The sequence below is a fragment of the Arvicanthis niloticus genome, unplaced genomic scaffold (assembly GCF_011762505.2).
Source record: "Arvicanthis niloticus isolate mArvNil1 unplaced genomic scaffold, mArvNil1.pat.X pat_scaffold_667_arrow_ctg1, whole genome shotgun sequence".
In the NCBI taxonomy this organism is placed as follows: Eukaryota; Metazoa; Chordata; class Mammalia; order Rodentia; family Muridae; genus Arvicanthis; species Arvicanthis niloticus.
The window spans coordinates 52,557-62,343 of NW_023046280.1; the positions used below are offsets into that span (position 1 = coordinate 52,557).

General features: G+C 39.6%; 1 non-coding gene across 1 annotated transcript; it reads left to right on the top strand.

Annotated features, from left to right (window-relative positions):
- Positions 1 to 495: 495 nt before the first annotated feature.
- Positions 496 to 623, top strand: LOC117702301 (small nucleolar RNA SNORA17). Its single transcript, XR_004606003.1, has one exon. It is a non-coding gene; the product is annotated as a small nucleolar RNA SNORA17 (small nucleolar RNA).
- Positions 624 to 9,787: the final 9,164 nt, after the last annotated feature.

Here is a 9,787-nt window from a genome sequence, read left to right on the forward strand (position 1 = left end):
GCTCCCAGGGGTCTGAGCTAGTTGACACTGCTGGTCTTTCTATGGGATCACCCTCCCTCAACGTCTTCCAACCTTTCCTTAATTCAACCATAGGAGTCCCCAATTTCAGTCCAATGGTTGGGGGTAAGTATCTGCATCTGTCTCAGTCAGCTGCTGATTGGGCCTATAAGAGGACTTGTTTGTTAATTTTGACAAGATGAAAGACACAGATCTAATTTTATTTTTTTACATGTAGATTTCTCAGTTTTCCTAATATAATATGTTAAGGAGGCTGCTTTGCTCCAACGAGTGTTTTTGGCATTTCTCCCCCTAAACATTAGGTGGCTGTAAGTGCATGGGTTTATATTCAGATCTTCGGTTATGTTAAACATGTCTGTTTTCACGATGCCAATGCCATGCTGTTTCTGGTGCTAAGGATCAGTAAGATATCTTGAAAATGAATATAGTGTTAAATCAAGCTTAATAAGAATGATGATGATGATGATAGTAATAATAATAGCCCATAGAGGCATTACAGATGTGGCTGCTGTGTCACATGTGTGTCAGTAGGTGGCAGAGTGGAGAAAGTCTATGTCTGTGCTTAGTGTTCTGGCCTATGACCATAGGAACCTGAGACTACTACCAGTCCTGCACTAGGGGGCCCAGACAGAGAGGTAGCCTGAGATGACCACAAGTCCTGTACCAGGTAGGCCTGGACAGACTCCCAGGACAGGAAGCAAGCTGAAGTCTACAAGAACCCTGCCTGGGACAGTGGGCCAGTAGGAGTAAGCCTGAGACAGATTGGGAAGTACAGGTGAGGAGTGAGCCCAAGACAATCAACCACCAGACTGATGCCATAAGGCTCAGACAGGGAGCTAGCTTGAAATGAACACCAGTCTGGTGCCACTCAGGCCTTGGGGGAAGACATGTTCAAGATGACCGCCCCCCACCCCCCACCGCTGTGCCCAGTGCCATAATGCAAGAGCAGGGTATAGCATTCATTAGACCACTACTGAGATGACCCCAGACACGCAGAGATACTGAGCACCACTAAGAGAAGAAGCAAGTAAGTGGTAAAGAATTGGAAAAGAAAGAGAAACAGAAGGATGCAGGCATAGTGAAGAGAGGCTGAACTAGAGTAGTAGTTGGAAGGTAGTGAGGAACAGCCTTTTGTGAGTAGCCAGTGATGTCACCTGAGACCATGGTAAGGTCCATGGTAAGGCATGTTGCTACAGGCATCATGTCTGGGTCTGTGGCCCTGAAACAGCAGGGTTCTCTTTACCTCTAAAGACCAAGAGGTCTTTAGTCTGTGTTGCCACTCTGGGATAGGTTGATGTCTAAGGCCTGTGCAGAAGTGGCCTCACCCCTCACCTGGGCATCATGGGAGAGCTGGCCCTAGAGGTGTGACAGCAGCAGAGCTGACCCGGCCCCTAACCAACTGCAATACTTGGGAGAACGAACATCCTCCCAACTCCTGCATTGCTGGGGTTTCAGATGACCTGACATGGAGGATGGGATAGCTGGTCCTAATACTCATCTCCCATGTATGAGTGTGGATGAGGGAGAAGTAACCTCCCCCACCTCACTAGTTACCACATGCAGAAAGTGGGAAACCTGAGCCTGTGACCATGAGAGCAGGAGAGCTGTCTCTGCCCTTCACCAGCTGCAGCACTCAGGAGAGTAGGCCCTGCACCTTACCTAGGCAGCACAGTAGAGCTGACTCATGATTTTGGAGTTGTAGGTGAGCTATCCTGAGGGCGTGGGTGAGAGAGAGATGCCTTCTTCTTATCCTTTGCAACCTATAGCAGATGGGAGAGCTGGCCCCAAGGTCATGAGAGCAGAAGAGACACTCTCCTCCCCTCCCTTGTACCTCACCATCTATGACAGATGGTAGAGCTTCCCCAAGGTCATGAGAGTGGAAGAATCGGCCATCTCTCACCAGCTACAACACTGTGAGTTGGCCCTGCACCTCACCTGGGCAGCAGAGTAGAGCAGGCCCTGGTGATAGGAGTTGCAGGTGAGCTGGCCCCAAGGACATAAGAGTTGGCAGTTTGACCATCTCAGATACATTTCAGGCCCAGGTCCAGGGCTTTGAATTAATCCACCTCAACATCTACACTATGGATGAACTACTTGAGTGCATGAAGAAGCTGGTTCTACACATCCAAAACTACAGAATCACCATGGCCCAGGGCAACAGCAGGGTATCCAGGAGGAGTCCCAGTGAGGATCCAGTATTGACAGAGTAGGAGAATCCTGAGGTCTTGGACTAGGCCAAAGAGTCATTGCAATGAACATTTGTAAGCAAAGAAATGTAGACACAGCAGGACACACTGTGACACACTTCAGCTTCATAAAAAGATTTTTTTCTCTCTTGAGAGGGAAGTTTCAAGGGTAGAGGGTGGGTATGATGCATGGGGGAGAGAAGTGGAATTTGGGTACATGATGTGGAATTCACAAAGAACCAATAAAAAGTTTAAAAAAAATAACAGTAATAAATAATTATTATATACAGTATGTTACATTAATAACAATAATATACAGTTGTTATAGTTATATATTATTATAAATGTAAATTTATATTTATATTCCACTCAAGATTGCTTTTTCTATCCAAGGTGTTTTTTTGTGCTTTCAGATCAATTTATGTAATTTTAAGTTCTGTGAAGAATATCTTTGGAATTTTGATTAGGTTAAATTGACTCTGTAGATTGCTTTTAGTAAGAGCTATTTTTACAACACAGTCTTCCAGACTGTGAGCATTGGAGGCCTTTCGATCTTTTCTTCCCTACTTTAAATTTTCCCTCCAGTCTTCATTGTTGTGGCCTTTCATGTCTGTCATTAGATGTATTTTAAGTATTTTTCTTTTATTTCTTCATCCCCATGTTTGTTGTTGACACTTAGGAAGGTTGCTAAGTGTGAGTGTTGCTCATGTCCTCACACCTGAAAGTGCTAGCTTTGTCAGTATCCTCTTGGAGACTCTATCATCTCTAATCTGCAGATCATATCAACAGATAAGGATGCTTTGACTTCTCCCTTTCCTAGCTTTATTGCTTTTATCAGTTTCACCTGTTTTAGTGTTCTGGTTAAGACTTCTAGTACTAGCCTGATTAAGACAGGTGAAAGTGAACACCTTATCGTGTTCCAAGTCTTAGTGGAAATGCTTTGACTTTTTTTCTGCACTTATAAATCTATTGAGATGATCATGTGACTTTTTGTCTCCTGGTAAGTTTATGAGCTTTATTAAATTTACTCATTTTCATATGTTAAACCATGTCTACATCTGTGGAATCAGAACAACTTGATTACTGTAAACGATTTTGTTGATGTGTTCCTGTATTGGGTTTGTAAAGCTTCTGTTAAGAATACTTAAACATTTGTTCATCAGGGAGATTGCTGTACAGTTTTTGTTTTAATTGTGTTTCTAGATTTAGATTCAGAGTAATCTTAGCTTCATAAACTATTTTTGGTACTATTATTTCTTTTCCTGTCTCATAGGATAGTTTGAGAACAATTGGTATATCTATGGATGTCTTGTAAAATTCACCAAGTGAGTCTATTTAAACTTTTCTTGGTAGAAAGTTTTTTCTAGTACTGTTACCAATTCACTTTTTGCTACAGGTCAATTTAAATTATTTATTTCTTTTTGTTTCAAATTTGGCATTTCATATGTATCTAAAAATTCATCTATTTCTTTTAGATTTCCAACAATAGTTGAGTATATATTTATGATTTCCTTATGATTTTATTAGCGACTGCTATAATGGATCCCTTTTCATTTCCAATTTATTAATATCTTATGGCTTCTTTCTTTAGTTTGGCTCTGGATTTAATGATCTTATATATCTTTCCACAACAATCAACTTTGTATTTTTCACTATTGGTACTGTGTTTTTTGTTTGTTTCTATTTAATTTACTCTGGCACAATTTTACTATTTTTTCTTTTTGTTTATCAATTTTGGGAATGCTTTGTTCTTGTATACAAAATCCCTAAGGCATACCTACCAGGTTATTTTTCTTGTTACTTCTCTGATATATTGTGAAGTGTTTTTGTTTCTTTTGCAATCATAATTTTTATAAGTATAGTAGTCTAAGTTGACAGCCGAGGTTCTTTAGAACTTGATGTACCTCATTCCAAACCCTTCTTGGTCTTAATGCTTTGCACAGTAGTACATTGGTGTAGTATGCTTAACTTGCTAATACTCTTGGTGTTTCCCTCTTGCAGCTATCAATATAAGTTGTTTGTTCTGTATATGTAGAGATTTCTTTTCTGTTCCTGTCTATTTGGTATTCTGTTTGCATCTTCTATCTGGACAGCTCCCTCTTTCCTCAGATTTGGGAAATTTTGTGATATAGTTTTATTGAAAACATTTTCTAATCTTCTGGTATGGAGGTTTTCTCTTTCAGTGCTCATGATTTATAGATTTCCTGGTGTCTCAAAGTCCTAGCATGTTCTATTCATACATTTAAAAACTTGTCAATGAGTTTAACTGAATTTTTCCAGTGTTCATACATTCTTCAGTATTCTAATTCCATTTTAATATCTTGAATTTACTTTCTTGTTTCATTCATCTGTTTTCTTGCTTTTTAATTCTTTTGTTTTTTAACAAATTTAAAAATTGTTTTTTTGAATTCTCTGTCTGAAATGTTATGCAGATTATTCTTATTTGGATCCTTACTTTGAGACTAGTAGTCCTTAGAGATGATAAGTTATCATGTTTTTTTTCATTGTACTTGTGTTTTGTACGTAGGGATTTCAATGATTTCAATATTAATTGTCATTTTTAAAGGTTACTCTTATTTCTGTTAATAGGTGGGTAGACAGGCAGTCTTTGATTTCATGGGGGTGTGTTTTGAGGGAACTCTGAGCAGTGGAAACAGAAAGTCAGTCATGTGAGGTCTCTGACCTCACAAAGCTCTTCTGAGGGCATCCCATTCAGATTTTTAATTTGGTTACTTTGTTCTTGATGAGTTGTAAGAATTTTCTCCATATTATATTATTCTTTTATCAGATCTACAATAAGCAAACATATCTCAGATACAGTTTCTTTTAACTATGCGGCTCAATTCTTTTCTGAAGCATGCATTTCAATTTTAATAAAACTCTAATTATCTTTCTTTATTAAACCCAGCACCATGAAGTTCTCCACTTATGTTTTCTTCTACATATTTAACAGTGTGAGGTCTTATGCCTTTTTTTAAAGAATTATTTTTATTTATTTTTTATGAGTACACTGTAGCTGTCTTCAGACACATGAGAAGAGGGCATCAGATTCCATTACAGATGTTTGTGAGCCACCACGTGGTTGCTGGGAATTGAATTCAGGGCCTTTGGAAGGGCAGCCATTGCTGTTAATCTCTCATCTATTTTTATTTAACTTTTAGGTGTTATGTAGGGTAAGAGTCCAACCTATTTTATTTATATTTAGGTATATCTAGGTTTCCATACACTGTTTGTCTAAAAATGCTTGTTCTTTTCATGTTGAATGGCCTTGACTTTTTTGTGAAGACCAATTGACCACATCCCTGAGTGTTTATTTTGGGGCTTTTTATTCTGTTCCATTGCTTTGTAAGTCCAAAGTAAGATTTGAAAGTATTCCTTTGATTTTTGACTAAAATAAAAATGCAGCCAAATCAAGAGCTATTCTTTATAGACTTTTGGGTTGTAGTGATATAAATATTCTGAAAATATTTGGTGGGTATTATAGAAAAGAGAAAATGAGTGAAGTTAGTGAAATTGTTTCACTCCTGGGTTATAGTAGACAGGTGATTTAAATATTGAATAGGAACTCCAGCAAGAAAATTGTCTGAATTTCAATTAGAAACCTCAGTAAAAATTATTATTTAACCACACATGTGCATAGGACTCAGCTACCTGACAACCTCTACACAATGACAATCATTAGCAATAAACAAACCTAGAGTCTATGTCTTTGCCACTAACATTATTCTACATCAGAAGAAATCAGGAGCCTATGAAGAAATGGCTTATTCCAGGGCATAGGTAGATGAAATATAAGATGAGACTGGAATATTTAATTTTTCTGGAAACCAAACCAAACCAAAACAAAAATGAGTAACTCCAAAAATCACCAAGGATGTGCATTTTAAAAATTAATCCATTCTATTCATTTACATCTCAAATGATATCCCCCTTCCCAGTTACCTCTTCACAACCTTACCATCCCACATCTGCCCTCTTCCTCTTCGCCCTTGCTTGCATGAGGGTGATTTCCCACCCACCCACCCACTCTTGCCCCACTGCTTCAATATACCCCTATGCTGAAGCATCAAACCTCCACAGGATCAAGGACCTCCCCTCTCATTGATATTAGACAAGGCCATCCTCTGCTACGTATGTATCTGGAGTCCTGGAACCCTCCTTGTGCTCTCCTTGGTTGGTGGTCTAGTCCCTGGGAGCACTGGGTGGTCTGGCTAGCTAACATTGATCTTCCTTTGAGATTGCAACCCCCCTCTGTTCCTTCAGTCCTTCTGCTAGCTATCCCACCAAGGTCCCTGAGCTCAGTCTGGTGGTTGGAATCATCTGCATTGATCAGTTGCTAGCAGAACCTTCCAGAAAACAGCCATGCCAGGTTCCTGTCAGCAAGTGCCTCATGGCAGCAGCGACAATGTGTGTGTGTGTGTGGGGGGGGGTGTCTAGTGACAGGATGGATCCCCAGGTAGGATCTTCTCCAGATGGCCCTTCCTTCAGTATCTGCTCTATTTTTTTTGTTCCTGTCTTTTCTTTGGACAGCAACATTCTGGATTAAAAACTTTGAGGTGTGTGGGTGGCCCCATCCCTTGATTGGAGGTCATGCCTATCTACTGGAAGTGGTTTTTACAGGTTCTATCTCCCCTTTGCTGCACATTTCAGCTAATGTCATCCCTGTTGGGTCCTGGGAGCCTCTCACTTCCCTGAAGTCTGGGATCCTCCGATGGCTATCTCCAGTTCTTCATCCCCAACTGTTACATATTTTCCTGACTCACTGTACCTCTCTCTTGTCCCCTTCAGTACCTGATCTTGTCCCTTTTTTCTCCCTCTCCTCTCTCGCTAAGTTCCCCTTTCCTCCAACTCAAATGATCATCCTGTTTTTCCCTCTATGCAGAACTGAAGCATCCACACCCTGGTCTTCCTTCCTCCTAAGCTCCATATGGTCTGTGGGTTCTTGTATTGTAGACATTGTGAACGTTTGGGCTAATATCCACTTATCAGTCTGGGCTACCTCACCCACGATGATATTTTATAGTTCCATCCATTTGCCTGCGAATTTTATGAAGTCATTGTTTTTAATAGCTGAGTAGTACTCCATTGTGTAAATGTACCACATTTACTGTATCTATTCCTCATTTGAGAAACAGCTGGGTTCTTTCCAGCTTCTGGCTATTATAAATAAGACTGCTATAAACATACTGGAACATGTGTCCTTGTTATATGTTGGAGCATCATTTGGATATATGCCTAATAGTGGTATAGCTGGGTCTTCAAAAAGAACTATTTTCAATTTTCTGAGGAACTGCAGATTGATTTCCAAAGAGGTTTTACCAGCTTGCAGTTCCACCAGCAATGGAGGAGTGTTCCTCTTTCTCCACAGAGGATGTGCACTTTTAAAAATGAAAGTCTCTCTTACTGGCTAGATCTGAGATAATTTGGGCATCAAAATCAACAAAAATAGGTTAAAAAATAGGAATCCAAGACTCTGTGTGGATAAGGAGATAATGTATTAAGTAAATGAAAAGGGGAAACCTGCTTCTGACAATGTGATACTGACTCTCAACACTGCAGCATTGAAGAGCTTTAAAAAAAAACAAAAAAAACCCTTTATGGTGAAAACAGGTTTTGTCAAAACATTTTACTTTCTTGATTGGAGTAGGGAGTGTTAGATAAGAAACAGGGTATTTTTGTACTCTCAAAGTATATTTCTAAAAATTTCTTATAAATGGGAAATCCTACATAAAGAGAAGCCTTGGGGGTATGCTCCCATCTCAGAGCCTTTTTCAGAGAACCTACCTGGCAACTGGCTCTTTCCAGCACTACTGGCTTTTTTTCTTCTTTTTTCGTTTCCATTTTATTTAAAACAATGACAATGTCAAATGATACACTTCAAAAATAAACAAAAACCACAGTTTCAAAAGGAAGCTGCAGAGGAATACGAATCCTTCCCCCTACTGGAGTCCTTATTCTAGGAAAATGATGTAAGTTTTTGGGATTGAGAGCTAATTTTCTGATCTGCTATTTTGAGGAAAATACTTGGATACTATATAAGTGTCTAGAGTCTGCCATATCAAAACAATGCCTACTGGATGGGTTTAAAAATAAAAACTGGTTCTCCCACAGTTCTGAAGGTCATACGTCTAACACCGACTTGTTAGTGAGGCCAGGAACACTTGAGCCATAGAGTTCTTCAGAAAGCAGACCAACTCCAGTCCTGTCTTATGTTATTATGAAGCCTTCTCCCCTCTGCCTGTCTTTTCACTGTATGTATGCCTCTGTAGCTTTGCTTATCTGGACATCAGTCACATTGGTTGGCGAGTCACCTTCCTCTACCATGAACTCATTTAAATATATCTCTTATGTGTGTACAGATCTTATATCCAAATAATTTTGCTGGCTAAAGTAACATTTGTAAAGACTTCAATATTCCTACTTAGGAAACAGAAATTTATCTACAATAGATTCTGCCTTAGATAGTCCTCTGAAGGCTCTGGAAGTCTGAGCTTCAGTGTTGGTCTGTCAACAAATTGAGTAGCATCAACAAGATGGCCTCCTCTCTTCTCCACTCAACTCCATTGACTGCTGTGGTGCTAGTCCTAAGCCACAAACAGGTTCTGGGTCTTCAAGAGAAGAGTGAGGTCATTGCAGAGTAGCTGGTACATAGTGTGGCCTCTGGAGTAGGATGAGACATTCCCTAAGGAAAAGAAGCATGTCTTTGTAATATTAAAACAAACAAACAAATATCAAAGTAACAACAATAATAACAAAGAAAGAAACAAAACAAAACCCAAGAAAACAATAATTAGTCCAGGTCTTCTGAATCTAGATGTGATGGCCTCAACATCTTTGGCTAAAGTGAGAGCTCAGAATGAGGGGCACTGTCTTGAGGAATCATATGATGAAGATAAGGCCTCTGCTGTACCCATAGCTACAGCTCCAAGAGCTCCATTGGTGTCTTCGGAAGGGTTGTAGCATTGGAAAAAGGGGGTGGCAGGCAGAAGTCAGAGGTTTAGGGAATTATCACATAGTAAAAGGTGAGTACACACTGTGACTATATTCTTCCAAAAATACAGACATGGGTATTTAAATATTTATTTCTATGTAGGAATTCTTTGTGTAGTCCTGACTGTCTTAGAACTTGGTTTGTAGACCAGGCTGGGCTTGACCTGAGAAATCTGCCTTCCTCTGCCTTTCAAGGCCTGGGATGAAAGGCTTGCAACTCCAACTCCTGGCAGACATGGGTAAATCTAACCAAAAATAGTTTTCCAGTTTTTGGCAACATGGGCAGTGCCTGATTTACAAAATTTTGATTTAAAGAGTGAGTTTTGACTTAAAGATGGTGTGAAATATGCATTCAGTAGGAACTCTAGTTCGGACTTGGATATGCATCTTGTCAGTGAGTTGACTCCCGTTCATCCCCTCTGAGGAGAAAGAACCAACCCTCTACAGTTACCATGACACTAAACTGTAACATTTGGTGGGTTAGCTCTATGAAGTGCATTTTGATTTTTGGTATATTTGATTGTCTTATTAGTACATAGTTCTAGCCTAATTGATGAGCACTCTGATGTATGAAAAAAAGTAAATATTTTAAA